Source organism: Neltuma alba, unplaced genomic scaffold, assembly GCF_004799145.2.
Source record: "Neltuma alba isolate B1F8T4 unplaced genomic scaffold, ASM479914v2 tig00010078_pilon, whole genome shotgun sequence".
Taxonomy (NCBI): domain Eukaryota; kingdom Viridiplantae; phylum Streptophyta; class Magnoliopsida; order Fabales; family Fabaceae; genus Neltuma; species Neltuma alba.
This window is the reverse complement of record NW_021635037.1, coordinates 81,858-98,628: the sequence shown is the minus strand read 5'-3', so window position 1 is coordinate 98,628 and position 16,771 is coordinate 81,858. Positions and strand designations below refer to the sequence as shown.

Here is a 16,771-nt window from a genome sequence, read left to right as displayed (position 1 = left end):
AAGACTATGTTCAGGCTTAGTGGTTTTTCATATGGAGGAATGTGAATGGTCAAGATGGAATTTGTCCCTCACATTCGTAGAGAGATATTACTGGGCCCCTCGATGAGTGAGTTTGAGAAATGTATGGCCATACTATAATGGAAAGGTAGTTCCATTTCTATACTCAGACTACTCAAGGATCGAGAAAGTAACGGTCAGGAATAGGAGGATGACGTTCTCCATGCCTCATCCATGACCAAAATGTCGTGTGACAAAAAAGGACGTGATATGGTTGTATGAAAGGTTACATCGTTCATTGATCCTCATATGATTTGGGTAGTCGTGATGTCTTGCTAGAGACCGCTTACGACTTATGAGTCATTATAGTAAATGGCCCACTGCCAACTTCATATGGGCCTACAAGGTCGCACACAAAATAGCCTAACACGAGCTAAGATGTCCAGATTCATGGAATCTAAGATATGTCTAGATTCAATGAATAATCTAGGGTAGACGTATATATATATATATATATAAATTCACGTATATATATTATATGATATAAGAGATATTTATAAGATTTGATTTATAAGGATAAATTAAATCTATATCAATTTTAAATTGATAAGGTATAATATCTCAAATTTGATTTATTAGAATAAATCAAATATAATTCCATCATATCTTTATTTTGAATTAAATGAATAGGTGAATTAAATCTGTAGGACAGATTTAATAAACAAACCTTATTTTTTTAATTGATTTCTTATCAGATTACGCAATATATGATATTGTATTAATTTCGGAATTAATTTAGGATTAATTCCGAAATCCAATGTCCTTCATAATACCGATGGCATCCTATATATTTGATATTAGGAGCTAGGGTTTTGGGTGGATGAGAGTGCAAAAGGTTTACAGATAAGAAATGGCCAAAAGAGAGACAGTGAGGACAGATTCTCAGAAACCCTAGAAGGACAAGAGGTGCTAGCACGTCGTTTGTGATTGGTACGCTGTTCATATGGATACCGGTAGAGGAAGCCGGTCTGAGTTGTCGACTTCTCACGATTGAAAGGAGAGCATAGTCATCCCGAACGTCGGAATCCCCGAGCCACCAATAATTCGAATACCGCAGGTAACACCTCTTACTACTTGACTTAAACACAATCGGTAGATCCGGGCAAGGGATTGAAAAATTTTAAAGGTTAATTTCTGCTGCGTGTCTTTCAATTCCTTACACTACCAGGGTACGTTCCTTGAATACCATATCCCTATCAAAGGGACCCACTCCACTAGATTACTCAATCTTATAGGCAGTGGCATCTATCTATAGGAATCTCATTTCTTAGATTCCTTAATGGCTTGAGTGCCATGGTTGCACGCTCTTGGATGCCTTAGGGACATAAAAGAATACTGTTTAGTCCCTGACATTATCATGTATCTAAGCATCATTGAGCTTTAGGTGAAATGCCTTACTTTTAACCCCTCAGAGCACACATTCGTGAGTGTTATGGTTTAAGCAAATCATGACACAAGCCCATGGATTTAAAATTTCAACATAATTACTCGGGTTACTATTTACTATTTAACTTCCAGATTACAAGTCTAACTACAAAAATTCATAACTAATCCCATAAAAATTGTATTGAAGTGTTCTAAAATTCTACAAAAATCTATTTTGATCCTCTTTAAGGAAAAAATATCAAACTGGACTTATCTTTGCCCAATTCGTACAGTTTAATCAATAAATATTACTCCCTCTGTTTCTTATTATAAGAGACATTTGATGCTTATGGCATGTTCCTATATATAAGAGACACTTAAAAGTTGTCTCTACTTTTTTGTGTTGATTTTCTATTTTACCCATATTTATTGTCTCTAACTCACACTCTCTCTCCTTCCCACTTCTCTTTCTTTTAATAATTCACCATTGTTCTCTCTCCTTATTAATGAGGGCATTTTTGGAAAAAAATTATACTTTTAACATATTAATTATTCTTAACTAATTTTAACAGTTTTTTTGATCAACGTAATTCGGTTATTCGTCTTTTATAATAAGGAACGGAGGGAGTACTGTTCATTTCATAAAATCTGGAACTTTCAGATTCTATGCCTTAACTTTGAAAATTCTTATCTCCTTGTGTATATATCCAATTAATGTGATCTACCTCTTATTTTAAATCTTGGGATGTGTACTATAAGCCTATGAAATCTCGTGACTTAACTCAATTGTTTGATAGGTTAAACTAGAGCTACAAACTCACTGCTCCAGGACCTATGTTTTATCCTTTAACATCTCTTTACTTTAATTCTTTTTTATTTCTTTGGCATAAATAACATGGGCTTTCTCCTTCCCATTTATGCTCATACACTTTCATTCATGCCATAAATATTATAATTAATTACATGGCATCATAGGCATCTATAACATAAATTATATAATAGGAGAATTACACATTGAATAATAATCATTCGTTAACATGAACAATTCTCCACTTTCTTCTCCTTGCTTCTTATGCCATTATTGCCCATTGATGATTGAACTAAATGGTTGGTTAGGGAGGGAGTGAGATTCAGAGAAATTCCAATAGCAAACAATACCATATTAATCATGCTAGATGGATGCTAATGCACTACATGCAACTTGTTGATTCTCTTATTAATTAGTGACATATTAGCATGCTTAAAGCTAACTTCTTGATGCATGGCTATAGAGACATAATCTACTCATCATGAATAGCAATTAAAGTAGCTGAAACATGTCAGAATAACATTCAATAACATGTACACGGTAACACACAAGCATACAACATCAAGCAATGACAATAGGTAAGTTCATTACCTTGCACCTCAAGCTTTCCTCTTGCTTTTCCTTTGACTCCCTTGACTTTCCAACCATGTGGGCATTCATTTAATATCACCAAACACCCTCTTAGATATTCTAAAGGTCCTAAACATAGTCACATTGATCATATAATCCATTAGAACCACTAGATTACAAAAAATTCAAGACTAGCTTTCTTGAACCTCAACCCTTTCTCTTGATTTTAGGGTTTTCTTTCTAACTTTTCTAACATAAATCTCATCATTTACCATCCTTATGATCTATTTCATGTCAATTAGGACCACTTTAGATGGCCTTAGATTCAAGAAGATCAAATCTGAAAATTTTGCTTCGCGGGTACTATTCATGCAGAAATTCCAGAATTTTTACTCAATTTTGAAAATTCATAATTAATTCTAGAAAAATCAAAACTAAGTGGTTCTAAGTCTCACAGAAAGTTCCTTAAGTTTTCTTTAAAGGAAAAATAGTTTTCGGAACCAATTCTATGTTGAACAGTACCATAATTGTACGGAATTTGACACTCTTCCAAAGATTAAACACTATTTCCAGATTTCAAACCCTAACTTTGAAAAATCACCATAAATTGTACACATATCCAAATGAAGTGTTATACCTATGGATTTAAAGCTTATAGAGTGTAATTTAATCATGCCAAATTTTAGAATCAGATACAAAGAGTAACTTATTCAAAATAGGCATCAAGTCAGATGCTACAACCATCACATATCTTGATCTTGAAGCTTGAATCTTGTTCCTTCTTCTTGGCCTTCATCCCTATGTTTCTCTCTCTAAATTTTGGCAGAGTTTTCCCTCTACAAATGACTACCGAAATTCCAAAGTGGGGTATTTATAGCCAAAACTTTGGCTTGAATGGACCAAAATGCCCTTGGTTGCTAATAGAAAAAGTAAGGGCAATCTTGGAACTTCAAGTTAACTTTTACATCATCATTGCATCATCTTCTTGCATCATCCTTACCTTATCCTTCTAGAAGATGTCAAGTTTCACAAATGTGGTGGAGGAGAATGGAGATTAGATCCTAGCCATTGGATCAGAACTTGTTCCTTAAGTTTCCTCTTACTTCACTTGGCCCACATTTCTCTGACTTTTTTTATGGACTTTCGAAGCTCAGAAAATTCTTCTATCTACTCTATAAATTCCTTTTAATTCTAGAGAGTATTTGTGAATTTTCTCAGGCCATAACGCTTCCTTTAAGCCTTGCATGAAAATTCATTTACTAAAATGCCCTTTTATCGGCATAACCGGCTTTTTATTTATTAAAGCCATTCCACTGGCCTTTTGGTTGCGGGACTAATTTTATAAATTAGTACAACCTTTCAACCATTTAATCTCATTTTCGTATACATTTGTGAGGTCTCTTGCTATTTTAAATAATTACCTCAAACGGTATACTTTTTACTGGCCATAACCTCATAAATTCCATTTAAGCTGCCTTAGGGGTATTTTCATCATTTCTCTTCACAGAAGAGCCTTAGAATATTATTTTCCATTTTTTGGGATTTTCTTAGAATTTTCTGTATACTCTTTCATTTTTACCTCTGTTGGTTATAACTTTCTGAATTTATTGTTTTGTCCCTGCTTGGACTTAACTTCATACAATCCTCTCTTTGAGGTTTCTAACTTAACCCTTGCCCTGTTTCTACTCTCTTTTCTCTTTCTGAGCCCTTAAGACTTTACTGGAGCCTCTAGCCTTGATTATATTTGAGCCCCTGAAAACTTTCACTTTGCAGTTTAGTCCCTAAAACTGTTTTGACTTCCTTTCTCATCTTTGGGACTTCTGTTCAAAAGGGGTCTAGTAGCCTATCCAATGTCTCTCTATGCATTAGTTCCCAATGCAACCATCCACTATCATGTTTTTATTCATTTCCTTTCATCTCTGTCCTCAAGAGGGATCTTGACTCACTTTACTCTCTCTAACTCTCTTTACCTCTTAACCAATTATTCTTATAGTCAGGTATTGATCACCATACCCTTATCACATCACATAGTGAACATTTAATCACCTTGCTATATGGTATCTAGGTCAGGCACCTAGGTCATCATTGACCCTTCATTCATTATCATCTAATCTCTGTCTCTCTTAGTTCACTATCCCTTAGGGCTTTCGACCTCTATTTAGGGATTTGAACAAACCTCAAACATTTCATCCTGTTACCTTGCCTCTATCGAGGTCACATCAATTACTTAAGGTACAGGTTGACATTCGGTTCCCTTACTAGGGTATTAACTTATACCTCTGACTGGCTTATTGTACCTTTAACCATGTATTTCTATGGTCATATACTAATCATAAAGTGACCATATTACACAGCAGACATTAATCATTAAAACATCTCTGCTGTGTGGCACTCTAGTCAGGCACCTTAATTAATCACCCGAAGCTTAGGTTGTCACCCAACTTCCCTATTAGGGTCTTGACTCCTACGCCTTACTGGCTTACCATATTCTTAGCCATTACCCCCTGGAGATGTCTTTCAACTTTGACTCATTCCTTGGTCAAGCTCTCTCAGCTGAACCATTCCTCTCCTGAGGGGGAGTCTCTTAGCAGCGACTACCTATCTCTCAGGTTACTCTCTGTCATTCCTTACTTCTCTTCAATGTCTATTTCCCTTGGAGAAAACACCTCAATACCTTAACCTCAGCTGGACCAATCCTAGTAACCCGTTACTTTTCTAATTTAGGTTTTCCCTTATACCGGGCTTTGCTTGAACCAATACTTTGCTTATACCCTGGTAAGAACCTTTACCAGAACTTCTGTTCAATTTAAACACTTACCAGAATCTTTGTTCTGTTTACATACTTGCTAGAACCTCTACTCTGATACCAAAATGAAACGTCCTATCTTTAACCCCTTAGAGTACACATTCCCAAGTATTATGGTTCAAGCAAATCACGACACAAGCTCGTGGATTTAAAATTTCAACATAATTACTCGAGTTACTATTCATTGTTTAATTTCCAGATTACAGGCCTAACTTCAAAAATTCATAACTAATTCCATAAAAATTCTATTGATGTGTTCTAAAATTCTACAAAAAGATATTTTGATGCTCTTTAAGGAAAAAATATCTAATTGGACTTATCCTTGCCTAATTCGTACAGTTTAATCAATAGATATTACTATTCATTTCATAAAATCTAGAACTTCTAGATTTTGTGTCTCAACTTTGGAAATTTGTATCTCCTTGTGTACACATCTAATTGAGGTGATCTACCTCTTGTTTTAATGATTGGGATGTGCACTATAAGTCTACCAAATCTTGTGACTTAACTCATTCGTTTGATAGGTCAAACTGGAGCTACAAACTCACTGCTCTAGGACCTATGCTTTATCTCTTAACATCTCTTTACTTTAATTCCTTTTTATTTCTTTGGCATACATAACATGGGCTTAATCTTTTTCATTCATGCTCATAAAATTTTATTCATTTCATAAATATTATAATTAATTATATGGCATCTGATTGAAACCAATTGTTCTATGTTATTTCATATCATTTTAAGGGTATTTATCATAGATTTTGGCTCCTTTTGATGATAATTGTGCTTAATTTATATTAAGAGTCCTTGCTTTGAGTTAGTGTCTTTTTTAGGTTAAAATTGTCATAATTGGTTATTAATTGTATTAAGTTGATTTCTAGGACAATTGATGCTTTAAATTGTTGCTTTTTATTATAGGACACTTGAGAATTGGAGCCAAGATCAAAGACCAAAGGATGACACAACACAAGATCAGAGTATCAGTATTAACACAGTTCGTCGCGGCAAAGAGAATTCTTCGCCACGGTGCCAAATTGAAATCTCACCAGTAATCTCTCGGGTAGAGTTTGCCGCGGCCAACTTACAGCTTCGCTGCGGCGAAATCACAAGATTAGGCAGAGCTCCTCTCGGGAATGCTTCGCCGCGGCGAAAGACTCGTATCAGCAACGCCAAATCAGGATCAGAACGCGAAAATGGAGCCTCTAATCATATGATCTGACCCATATGGACCCTTTAAACTCTTAGAAACCCTATTTTCAGGGGAGAACTCCATTCTATCATCTCCAACACCTCTATTCTCTCATCTTCTTGCCTCTCCACCTCCATCTTCTTCCCCATCCATTTCCTTCACCTTTCCTTCACTCCATCTCATTTCCTTCCATTCCCAGCTGCTATGGTTGACAGATTCACTCTAGTTGGAGCTTTTCTTGAAGCTATGGAGGGCTAGGGTTTATCAACTCTTGAAGATGGTGGAGTGGCATGAGTTTCCAGACTTCAAAGGGGAGTTTAGTTTCAGTTTGCAATTTTTAGCTATGATTTATGGCTTTCTAGGTCTAGAAGTTGTAATTTCTTAGTTAGGAACTTGGGATTGATTCTATAATCATTGGTTAGTGATTAACTTTTGTAATTTGGATTGATTGATGTTGAACTTTGTGCTTAAATATATGTCGTTGCATATATGCTTATTGTAACTCTCATGATTCTCTCCTATCTTGCATGGTTATGTTTCGGTACTGAGTTGATTGTGTGTTACATTGAGCCAATTGCATGATCATTCCAAAATTACACATTAGGGAAGCTAAACAAAGTTTTCATTAATGAGTTCATTAATGTAAGCTTTGGACTCATTGAGTTAATGAGGTTCTTATTAAGAAAACCTAATGGATTTGTGAAACTCCTAATATTTTAAGTGAACTATGATTGCCATCAAAACCATTTTCAAGAGATTTCCTATCATTCATTTTCATTCCATCATTATTACCTTAAAACACCAAAAATATAGTATCTTAGGTTTGTTTTCATTGCATTTAGTTTAGGCACCATTCATCTAAATCTAAAAAACCCAAAACCCCATTTCATTGCATTGCATGGCATTTAATCTAGCTTAGGTAATTAATAAAGGCTCCCAAAAGTAAAACGACCTGAGTTTGCACTATACTGCATAGCTTGGATTTATTTTTGATTGAGAACCCCAAGGCGAACGACAAAAGGCTCTCGTCAAATGGCGCCGTTACCGGGGATCGAACCCGGGTCGCCCGCGTGACAGGCGGGAATACTTACCACTATACTACAACGGAAACCTTTGTGCTCCTGGACAAAGGCAATACAAAACCAGAGCAAGAGAATAGCATTGATACAAATGGGAGCCCCTATGAATTCAAAGTAGGAAAGCAGTAGTGCCATTAACCCAACTCTTCAAACAAGCAATCATAACGATCTAAGTCAATGAGAAGGGATTAAAGTAGAGTACAGTCAATGCAATGAGAATGAACAAAAAAGAAAACATTCAAGATACAAACTGTTTCACTCTACTCATCAAGTTGGGGTAATTCTCTCTCAAATCCACTTAATCAACCACTTTACTATAAGCTTGTTACAATCCTAGTTCTCCACTTCTAATGCACGAATGCAATGATCAAGAGGACTTTTAAGGTTATAATAATGGAAAGGGCTAAATGAAATAAGATGAGGTAAAAAGGTATGAATGGTTAAACACCAAGCATTTTAGAAAATGTTTCCAACCAATATTTATTCTATTTTTCTAAAAGCACAACTTTGTTCTTCAAACCACCAATGAACTGCCTTATTTCAAAATTTTATTCTTTTGGTACCATTTATTTTGATCTTTCTTTCTTTGGCTTTTCTTAAACATTTTCTTCTATTTCTTTGCCTTTTTCTATTTCTCTTTTTTTTTTGGCAATTCAAAACCCCAGAAGACAGAGTTTAACACATCATGAATGTAATAGTAAAAATGTTGGAAACTTGAATGTATGATGCATGTCTTGGCGCTTAAGAAAAGATGAAGGCTCAAATGGTTAGCAATAGATAAAATCATGTGGGTTTGTGTTTGGAATGTAAGGGTTTAGAAAAGAATGCCTCTATCATGCTCATCACATTAATGCAACTAAGTCTTGATTAAGAATTGGAACAAGTTCTAGAAAGTGGAAAATGTAAGCGGATACAACTCACTATGAATGAAATTAGGCTCAAAGAATCTTCCAACAAGGCTAAATCTCAAATGCTCATGCACAAAGATTAATTGTACTCCAGATTAATCGCAATACATTAACTCAATCAATATAAAAGCAAGCTTGAAGAATTATGACCAATGAAACCAAAACAATCAATTATGAACAAATAACAATTCTCATGAGTATCAATAGGAGTTTAAAAACATTTACCAAAGTCCAAAAATACATAAATTCAAGTGTAAGTTAATTGAAGCAAATATTTTCAAAAATTTTGACTCAAAATCTTCAAATTAAGTTTAAAAATCAATCAAAATTTTGAATTTTTTTTTTTAGAAACCAGATTTTCAATAAACATAGGAAAACACAATGATTTAGCCCAATTATTCTATGTTATTTCATATCATTTTAAGGGTTTTTATCATAGGTTTTGGCTCCTTTTAATGATAATTGTGCTTAATTTAGATTAAGAGTCCTTACTTTGAGTTAGTGTCTTTTTGAGGGTAAAATTGTCATAATTGGTTATTAATTGTATTCAATTGATTTCTAGGACAATTGATACTTCAAATTGTTGCTTTTTATTGTAGGACACTTGAGAATTAGAGCCAAGATTGAAGACCAAAGCATTACACAACATGAGAGTTTCCAAGAAAATGCTGTGCTGTGGCAAAAAGTCTGAAAATGTGCATCAGTGGCTATTCTGGAATAGTTCGCCGGGGCCAACTTTTGAGTTCGCCGGGGCCAACTTTCAAAATCTCACTAGAATACCTCTCTGGAATAGTTCGCCGCGGCCAACTTTTGAGTTCGCCGCGGCAAACCTCTTCGTATCAGTAACGTCAGATTCGGATCCAGAACGCAAAAATGGACCCTCTACTCATATGATTCGACCCAAATTGACCCTAAAAGCCCTTAGAAACCCTATTTTCGACCTAACACTCCATTCTATCATCTCCAACACCTCTATTCTCTCATCTTCTTGCCTCTCCACCTCCATCTTCTTCCCCATCCATTTCCTTTATCTTTCCTTCACTCCATCTCATTTCCTTCCACTCCCAGCTACCATGGCCAATGGATTCACTTCAGTTGGAGCTTTTCTTGAAGCTATGGAGAGCTAGGGTTTATCAACTCTTGAAGATGGTGGAGTAGCATGAGTTTCCAAGCTTCAAAGGGGAGTTTAGTTTCAGTTTGCAATTTTTAGCTATGATTTATGGCTTTCTAGGTCTAGTAGTTGTAATTTCTTAGTTAGGAACTTGGGACTGATACTGTAATTATTGGTTAATGATTACATTTGTAATTTGGATTGATTGATGTTGAACTTTGTGCTTAAATATATGTGGTTGCATATATGCTTATTGTAACTCTTATTATTCTCTCCTATCTTGCATGGTTGTGTTTGGGTACTGAGTTGATTGTGTGTTACATTAAGCCAATTACATGATCATTCCAAATTTACACATTAGGGAAGCTAAACAAAGCTTTCATTAATGAGTTCATTAATGAAAGCTTTGGACTCATTGAGTTAATGAGGTTCTTATTAAGAAAACCTAATGATTTGTGAAACTCCCAATATTTTAAGTGAACTATGATTGCCATCAAAGCCATTTTCAAGAGATTTCCTATCATTCATTTCCATTCCATCATTATTATCTTAAAACACCAAAAATATAGTATCTTAGGTTTGTTTTCATTGCATTTAGTTTAGGCACCATTCATTTAAGTCTTAAAAACCCAAAACCCCATTTCATTGCATTGCATGGCATTTAGTCTAGCTTAGGTAATTAATAAAGGCTCCCAAAAGTGAAACGACCCGAGTTTGCACTATACTGCATAGCTTGGATTTAATTTTGATTGAGAACCCCAAGGCGAATGACAAGAACAGGCTCTCTTTCACACAACACAATCAGCGAATATTAATCCCTCGCCCACACTTAAATCTTGCATTGTCCCCAATGTAAAACTCAAGTACAACCCTAAATAAGAGAAACCAAAACCAAAAAGGGAGAAAAAGAAAAGAAAACAAACTACTTTTACTACTGGCTATGTCCCTCCCCCACACTTATCTCACAAAACAAGCAAATAATTCAAAAGATAAGAGTTAAGGAAGGAAAGGGACAACCATTAGAACGAAATCTCTTCAAACTCTTGTAGGAGAAGTTCTCGTCCCGGATAAGAAACATGCATTTCTTCAATGTGCTCACTTCTCCATCATTGATCTGCCCTAGTTGTGGTGGTGTGGAGTCCTGCAAGCAAGTAGAACCAATAGCAATACCACATCCAAAAATAGGAACATGAAGAGAATGAAAATGAAATAAAGACAGCTTAGAAGTTAATCTCTCCAAGTAACTATCACAACCAAGGAAATCAATAGTACTCCCATCAGTAGGAGTCAAATTTTTATTTAAATTTTTGAAACACTCAAGCTCATGTGAAGTGGAAGCTGAAGAATCCAACTGACAGTTGTTGGAGTACAGTACATCACTATCACATTCACAAGAGGTAGTGTTTGAAGGGGAAGAAAAGAAAGAACAAAATGATTTATACAAACTACTATTTACAATGCAAGATAAATCAGGAGGTAAATCACAAGACAAAACTTGTTGGAAAGACTTATTGATATTCATGATTTTATCAATTGAAACTTTAAAGCCTTTCTCAACATTATTAGAAGCTACTAACTCAATGGGATTTTTAGAAAGAAAATTTTCAAGGCTATGGTTAAATTCACATTTCTCTACAAGATCATCATCCAAGCAATTCACATCAATATCATGCTTTATATTTGTAGCACTTTCAGTACTAGAAGGTGATGCACACACTTTACCAAAGTTCTGCTTTTGCCACTCAACAAGTATATCATTTTTGTTATCAATGCAATCCATGCATATAGTATGAGCATTGCAAGAACAAGATAAAGGTTCATTCAAATTAGAATCAGTTTCACCATCCAATCTAGCACTAGAAAGAGAAGCATGTTCTTCACCCAAAGAAGCAGTGACAGTGCAAGCAACATCGTCAACTAAACAACTACTATTAGAAGTGTTCAAGTGAGAATTTTTATTTTGAAACATATGAGGGGATTCAACTATGATTTCCTCGTCCACCTCTTCATCACTCACATCATCAATAACTTCAACTGGAATAGTAGTTATAGCACAAGGGTTAATCTCCTCAAGAAGAGGAGCAATATTACCTGATGTAGGGCATGAGTCTTTATGAGTTTGTAGATGTTCTTCCTTCATCTCAGCCTCTTACATGAGTGAATCTTGACACTTTGATTCATCCTTCCTAATCTCAGACTCAATTTATGCTATATCACGCAAGAACTTGCCTAATGCACTCAGACATTCTTCTAACTCTTCCTCTAATTCCTTAGAGATCCCAGATATCTCTTCCTCTTCAAGTAATCTATGGTAGTATGAATTCAAGCGACCAAACACTTCCTTTAAAAATCGTATCTGATCTTTCTTAGGAATAGTGAGAAATGGGTCAGGTTCACTAAATTCATGTTCATGAGATTGGGGAAGGGGTTGGTACGTGGATTGGGACAAGGGTTGGTGGTGGTAGTCATTTGGCGAAGGAGATGGTTCAAAGGGGGAATTATGCGGTGAGAATGGTTCAAGGTATAAAGTGGAACATGGATGGAATGACGGTGATGGTTCATGAAATGGTTGGTGAGATGAGGAAGGGTATTGGTGGTAGGGTTCATGTGATGCAATGCTTGGCTCATGATATGGATGATATGAAGGAAAGTGTTCAAAGTGTGGATTGTATGGTGGAGGTGGTAGGTCATAATGTTGTCCTAATGGTGGATGTTGGTTTGTGTATGAATGGAATGAAGAGGTATGGCAAGGAAAATGTGGAGGGTTATTCATCCAATCATTGCCATGGTTATGGTTTGGATAAGAGGTATCATGTCTTTGATGGGTCCCATCCTGTTCTCTATGATCCATGTGTGCCAGAAGAAGATCCAGTTCCTGTTGTATAGCATCAAGCCTTTGAGAAGAATTATCACCTATCAGAGTATTGTCACCTACAAAAGAGGAAGGGTGATCAGATAGACCTAAATTATTATTAAACCAGGCCATAAGAAAGCTAAACAATCAATTCCCAAAGAGTTTTTAAGAAATTTTTTTTTTAAATAAGGGACCCTTCGCTGCGGCGAAAAGAAGGGTTTGATGCGGCAAAGATGTCCAGAGAGGGAGAATGGAATCTGGTTCAACACGCTACGCCGCGGCGAAACACAAAGTTGGCCGCGGCGAAGGTGTCCCGAGAGGGATTCTTATTGAAATCTAGCAAGTTGGTCACGGCGAAACAGGGAGTTGGCCAAGGCGAAATGTCACAGACAGTAAGAAAACCAGAACACAACAACAAAAACACAGAGAATGAAAACAAGAAGAAACTCAAAAATGCAATGAATGCTATGAAATGTATGAAACTATATGGAAAAATCAAAATCAAAATCAAGATCTTTGTTTGTATATCACAAAATTTTTATGCAATGCAAGACCCATTATGCACAATGCAAAAATATAACCTAATAGGCTCACAAAACCCCAATCAACCAAAGTTGACAATTAACTAGCCTAAGGAACCAATTGCTTGGCTCCCCGGCAACGGCGCCATTTGACGAGAGCCTTTTGTCGTTCACCTTGGGGTTCTCAATCAAAAATAAATCCAAGCTATGCAGTATAGTGCAAAATCAGGTCGTTTCACTTTTGGGAGCCTTTATTAATTACCTAAGCTAGACTAAATGCCATGCAATGCAATGAAATGGGGTTTTGGGTTTTTAAGATTTAGATGAATGGTGCCTAAACTAAATGCAATGAAAACAAACCTAAGATACTATATTTTTGGTGTTTTGAGATAATAGTGATGGAATGGAAATGAATGATAGGAAATCTCTTGAAAATGGTTTTGATGGCAATCATAGTTCACTTAAAATATTGGGAGTTTCACAAATCCATTAGGTTTTCTTAATAAGAACCTCATTAACTCAATGAGTCTAAAGCTTACATTAATGAACTCATTAATGAAAACTTTGTTTAACTTCCCTAATGTGTAATTTTGGAATGATCATGCAATTGGCTCAATGTAACACACAATCAACTCAGTACCGAAACATAACCATGCAAGATAGGAGAGAATCATGAGAGTTACAATAAGCATATATGCAACTACATATATTTAAGCACAATGTTCAACATCAATCAATCCAAATTACAAACGTTAATCACTAACCAATGATTACAGAATCAGTCCCAAATTCTTAACTAAGAAATTACAACTCCTAGACCTAGAAAGCCATAAATCATAGCTAAAAATTGCAAACTGAAACTAAACTCCCCTTTGAAGTCTGGAAACTCATGCCACTCCACCATCTTCAAGAGTTGATAAACCCTAGCCCTTCATAGCTTCAAGAAAAACTCCAACTAGAGTGAATCTGTCAATCATAGCAGCTGGGAATGGAAGGAAATGAGATGGAGTGAAGGAAAGGTGAAGGAAATAGATGGGAAAGAAGATGGAGGTGGAGAGGCAAGAAAATGAGAGAATAGAGGTGTTGGAGATGATAGAATGGAGTTCTCCCTCGAAAATAGGGTTTTTAAGGGTTTAAAAGGTCCATATGGGTCGGATCATATGATTAGAGGCTCCATTTTTGCGTTCTGATCCTGATCTGGCGTTGCTGATACGAGTCTTTCACCGCGGTGAAGGTATACCTTCGCCGCGGCGAAGCATTCCTAAGAGGAGCTCCACCTAATCTTGTGATTTCACCACGGCGAAGCTGTAAGTTGGCCGCGGCAAACTCTGCCCTAGAGATTACTGGTGAGATTTCAATTTGGCACCTCAGCGAAGAATTCTCTTCGCCGCGGTGAACTGTGTTAGTGCTGATACTCTGATCTTGTGTTGTGTCATCCTTTGGTCTTTGATCTTGGCTCGAATTCTCAAGTGTCCTATAATAAAAAGGAACAATTTGAAGCATCAATTGTCCTAGAAATCAACTGAATACAATTAATAACCAATTATGACAATTTTAACCTTAAAAAGACACTAACTCAAAGCAAGGACTCTTAATCTAAATTAAGCACAATTATCATCAAAAGGAGCCAAAATCTATGATAAATACCCTTAAAATGATATGAAATAACATAGAACAATTGGTTTCAATCAGCATCATAGGCATCCATAACATAAATTACATAATAGGAGAATTACACATTGAATAATAATATCATTCATTAACATGAACAATTCTCCACTTTCTTCTCCTTGCTTCTCATGCCATTATTGCCCATTGATGATTGACCTATATGGTTGGTTAGAGAGGGGTGAGATTTGAGGGAATCTCAGTAGCAAACAATACCATATTAATCATGCTAGATGAATGCTAATGCACTACACGAAACTTGTTTATTCTCTTGTTAATTAGTGACGTATTAGCATGCTCAAAGCTAACTTCTTGATGTATGGCCATGGAGACATAATCTACTCATCATGAATAGAAATTATAGCAGCTAAAACATGGCACAATAACATTCAAATAACATGTACACAGTAACACAAAAGCATACAACATCAAGCAGTGACAATAGGTAAGTTCACTACCTTGCACCTCAAGCTTTCATCTTGCTTTTCCTTTGACTCCCTTGACTTTCTAACCATGTGGGCATTTGGTCAACATCCCCAAACATCTTCTTGGATGTTCCAAAGGTCTGAAACATAGTCATAATGATCATACAATCTATTAGGATCAAGAGATTACATAATGCCCAAAACTAGCTCTCTTGAACCTCAACCCTTTCTCTTGCTTTTAGGGTTTTCTTTCTAGCTTTTCTAACATAAATCTCATCATTTCCTATCCTTAAGATCTATTTCTTGTCAATTAGGACCACCTTAGATGGCCTTAGATTCATGAAGGTTAAATCTGAAAATTTTGCTTCGCGGGTACTGTTCACGTATATATTCCAGAATTTTTGCTCAACTTTGAAAATTCATAATTAATTCTAGAAAAATCAAAACTAAGTGATTCTAAGTCTCACTTAAGGAACCTTAAGTTATCTTTGAAGGAGAAATAGTTTCAGGGACAAATTCTATGCTGAACAGTACCAGAATTGTAAGGAATTCGACACTCTTCCAAAGGTTAAGCACTATTTCCAGATTTCAAACCCTAACTTTGAAAAATCACCATAAATCGTACACATATCCAAATAAAGTTTTCTACCTATATATTTAAATCTTACAGTGTGTATTTTAATCATGCCAAATTTTAGAATCAGATACAAAGAGTAACTTATTCAAAATAGGCATCAAGTCAGATGCTATAACCATCACATACCTTGATCTTGAAGCTTGAATCTTCTTCCTTCTTCTTGGCCTTCACCCCTACATTTTTCTCTCTAAATTTTGGCAGAGTTTTCCCTCTATAAATAGCTGCCAAAATGCTCTTTCAAGGTAGGGTATTTATAGCCAAAACTTTGGCTTGAATAGATCACAATGCCCTTGGTGGCTAATAGAAACAGTAAGAGCAATCTTGGAACTTCAAGTTAACTTTTACATCATCATTGCATCATCTTCTTACATCATCCTTACCTCATTCTTCTAGAAGGTGCTTGGTGTCACAAAAGTGGTGGTGGAGAAGGGAGATTAGATCCTAGCCATTAGATTAAAACTTAATCCTTAAGTTTCCTCCGAATTTACTTGGTCCACGTTTCTCCGGCTTTCTTGACGGCCTTCTGGAGCTTAGACAATTCTTCTATCTACTCCATAAATTTTCTTTAATTCTAGAGAGTATTTATGAATTTTCTTAGGCCATAACACTTCCTTTAAGCCTTGCATAAAAATTCATTTACTAAAATACCCTTTTATAGGTATAACCGGCTTTTTATTTATTAAAGCCATTCTACTGGCCTTTTGGTTGTGGGACTAATTTTATAAATTAGTACAACCTTTGAACCATTTAATCTCATTTTTGTACAAATTTTTGAA

The 16,771-nt window shown here is 35.8% G+C and overlaps 1 non-coding gene across 1 annotated transcript; it reads right to left on the bottom strand.

The window, feature by feature from the left end:
* Positions 1–7,828: 7,828 nt before the first annotated feature.
* TRNAD-GUC (transfer RNA aspartic acid (anticodon GUC)) lies at positions 7,829–7,900 on the bottom strand. Its single transcript has one exon. It is a non-coding gene; the product is annotated as a tRNA-Asp (tRNA).
* Positions 7,901–16,771: the final 8,871 nt, after the last annotated feature.